Here is a 4078-nt window from a genome sequence, read left to right as displayed (position 1 = left end):
ATTTGACAAAGGTGACCAAGTGCTCTTCTATCGGAGGATTATTGCCATTTCATTGGTTGATAAATAGTGGTTTGATGGTCCGGATATTGGAGGGAAGCGACAGCATTGGATGGGGTGTGTTGTGTGACTTATACACAAGAGGACGGCCCAGGTTGTTAAATTGTACTCATAAGCCAGCAGTTAAATGTTGGTTAATGATGCTCCCAGAAAACACAGAGAGACAGACAGCAGAGCAACCTTTGGACTCTGCAGAGTGTCCTCAGGATAATCCCTGGTCATAAATATCACCCTATTCACTCTGCACGTACACACATCCATGCACACTATAAAGCAGGCCTCAACAATAAGGGTTGCCCTATGGCCCGCTGCGGCAAGTAAAACGCCACGTCGGGCAAGTAAATATAACAACCCTCCAAAAAAAAATCCTCAGCAGTTTTTTCATCATTATTGTATCATAATTAATGTCATCGTTCTGTTAAAGTGTTTGCATAAAACATGTCTCATAACCAGTTCTTGTAGGTTTAGAAACCTCCAAAAAATTCACATCTTCTAACTCAAACTCGATGACGCAGTAGAAATGAGGGTACCTAAAATGTGGTCAAACAAATGACAGCTAGAAACCACTGTCTCTCCAGTAAGTTCATTATTGCAATCAGATTTGATAGTTGTTTTTTTTTTTTATTAATAGCCTCCACTTTCAGTGTGGACTTTAACTCATCTATGACACTGTTCAAGATGTGTTTATACATTGTAAATTAAGATAAAATATAACACATTACTTGAGTCTTTGTCATTATATGATAACCACTAATAAACCGGGCAAGTGAAAAAAGAAACCTTAATGTCGAATCCACACACACACACACACACACACACACACACACACACACACACACACACACACACACACACACACACACAGGTTTGTGGCACTATCTTTGTGGGGACTCATCATTGACTTAATGCATTCCCTAGCCCCTTACCCTAACCTTAACCATCACAACTAAATGCCTAACCTTAACCCTTACCCTCACCCTAACCATAACCTAATTCTAACCATAATCCTAAAACCAAGTCTTAACCATCAAACAGACCTTTAAACTTGTGGGGTCCAGCATTTTGGCCCCACAAAGCTGTCGGGACCCCACAGGTATACTGGACTCCCGTTTTTTGGACCCCACGAATATAGTTAAACAAGCCCACACACACACACACACACACACACACACACACACACACACACACACAGGTTTTTGTCCTGCCGTGGAGAGGTCCTGTGGTCCATAAGGGTCAGTGGTGGTTGTTAGAGTCGTTGCTACATACAAACACAAACCGCCCTGGCCACAGACGCCTAGCCATGCCTCATGATTAGCTTGCCTGCTCCATGCTTTTGTTTTTTGCTTTGTTTGTTTGCCACTGTGCAGAAATATTTCTGTGGAATCTCGCGTGATTGCACCATAGGTTAGCGACACCCATCTATTACAGCAAAGAAGAGCCTTGTATTTAGACTGCCTCCGTGGCGGCTATATTTATCAGCGCATGCCTAGCCGGGGCCAGACGCAGGCACCGGCCGCTCCACTTTACTGCTGAGCTTTCCCCACACATTCCTCTACAGCCATCGAGATACATGTCTAAAACTGGCATGACGACGAAGACCAATTCCACAATCAGTGTGGGTGTGTCATGCATGAGGAGAGTAACATTTATTCACATTCCTGTACATTTTTGAGGTACTTAACTTGTGTATTTTACGTCTACTCTTCTACATTTTAGAGGGAAAATTGTACTTGTACCGTCACATTTTTCAACAGCTGTAGTTACATTGCAGATTATAGTAAGATATTACTTACAAAACATACAATTAACTGTATGTTAATGTATGTTAGATTAAACTGCCTAAAAAAAGATGCGCTACTACAATATAGCTTGAAATCCCACCACCTTGACCCACCAAAACAATGAAATGCAGATAATAGTTTACATTCTGAGAGGACCTTTATGCATATTTTAGGACTTTTTACTCAGAATATGTACTGTAAGTGTGTTTTACTGACCACATACAATACTATAATAAATTAATTCAAAACTCTGGATACTAATTAAAGCAAATTTTAAAGGAAACGTAAGAAACCAAGAATAAAAACTGTCCACATGTAGAAACATCAGACACGAACATCTGGCAAATCATCTCCCGTACTCAATCCCATCTTTGGCTAGATGTAGAATCATATACAGTCAATATTAGACCGTCCATCTCTCATACAATCAATAAAATAAAAAACTTCAAAAATCCATTCACAGCAGCTGTGGACACTGGCAGCTCGTAAAGAATATAATGTTTAACGCATGGAATAGACAAACGGAGCCGGGGAAGGGGGTTAATATTACGGGGGGAAAAAAACTCCCAGAATTTTCCTGGATGAAAGTCGCAAATTTACAAGTAAAAACAAACAAACACATATTTCTTTGAGATTATGAAGTAATAAATGTAGTTCCTGATGCACAAAAGCTATCACCTCATCCAAATCAGAATGTTTTCTTCTGAACAGGCCCAGCTCACGGTAAACTCTCTTCTCTCTTCAAAGTCTGGATGTTTACGATGACATGCTGATTCTGGGCTAGAATCACGAGCATTTCTTTATTGCTAAATCCGATTGCAAAGTGTATTTTGATTAGGTCATACACTGCGGGCATAATACACGGCAAGCGGTGGCGTTTGTGGTGTGATGAGACTAATCCAGCCTTGCAAAGTGAAGTGATTTTTTTCGTGTACATTTACGACTTTAATCTCAGAAATTCGGAGTTCTTTATCGGAATATTACCCCCCTCTCCCGACTTCATACCGAAAGTATATCCACATGTAGGTGTTTCACGAGACAGCTTTTAAATATGTGTGAAAAATAACTATAATTTTCGAGTATAGGGAGATGGGAGAGGTGGGTAATTTTAGGGGTTTTTTAACCCTCGTGTTGTCTTTTTGATTTTCTAGGTCAAAATTTAAACACACTTTTGTCACTTTTATCCAAGTATTTTTTGTCACTTTTTCCGATGTTTTTGTCGATTTTGTTTCTGCACCTTTTGACATTTTTGTGGGGGTTTTCCACACCGTTTTTGAAGATTTTTCTGACATTTTTTGCTCCTGATGCATTTAACCCTCGCGATGTCGACCGAGCAACTTTTTGTTTTTCTGGGTCAAAATTTTAAATTAAAACTTTTTTTCCCTTGTTTTTTCAAATCTTCAAATGCTATAAAATTGAATGAAACACCCAAATTCAAGTAGTGAACTGATCATTTATTTTACTTGTGAAGAGTAATAGTTGTACGGAACCACGTTCAAAGAAAACCAAAATTTCTGATATGGAAACTTTTTGAAAATGGGTAAAATTTGACCCGAGGACAACAGGAGGGTTAACCAATTGTCCTAATACGCCATCGTAGCTTTCCCCTCATCTGGAACACATATTGAAAGATGGTTGACTGCTAACACTTTGAATGCTGAAGCTCTACTGCTACTTTCTGTATCTGATACTTCTTCCACCACTGGGCTTTACACATAAAACTGACTTGACTGTTTGTCTTTCTGCATGTGTTTGTTAACAGAAGCTAAATGCTGAACACAACTAACCAGTCTGCAGTAGCATGTGCCGTACCTGTGTGTCAAATGGATAAGTTATCAAGGTGATGTTTGAGCTCATGACAGTTGAGGGTAAAAAAATAAAAGACTTTGGAATATATTTTGGTTGCTAAAGAGCGCCTGTGTTACTGCATGGCTTCAGTGCCCGGCCCATTATCGCCTCACACAACCCAACACACTCTTGTTTACCATGTTTGCAGGCGCTGATTCCCTAAATAATGCAGGATATGGGGGAAGTGAGGGAATGACTCTGTGTGTGTGTGTGTGTGTGTGTGTGTGTGTGTGTGTGTGTGTGTGTGTGTGTGTGTGTGTGTGTGTGTGTGTGTGGTGTGTGTTGATGCATTTCTCTGCATTTATGTGAAGGTAAGTTTCTCTGCATGTATAGATATTCACATATACGTATGTATGGCTGCATGTGTGTGTGTGTGTGTGTGTGTGTGTGTG

Source organism: Sander lucioperca, chromosome 8 (assembly GCF_008315115.2).
Source record: "Sander lucioperca isolate FBNREF2018 chromosome 8, SLUC_FBN_1.2, whole genome shotgun sequence".
In the NCBI taxonomy this organism is placed as follows: domain Eukaryota; kingdom Metazoa; phylum Chordata; class Actinopteri; order Perciformes; family Percidae; genus Sander; species Sander lucioperca.
The sequence above is the reverse complement of the archived record's forward strand: the minus strand, read 5'-3'. Positions refer to the sequence as shown.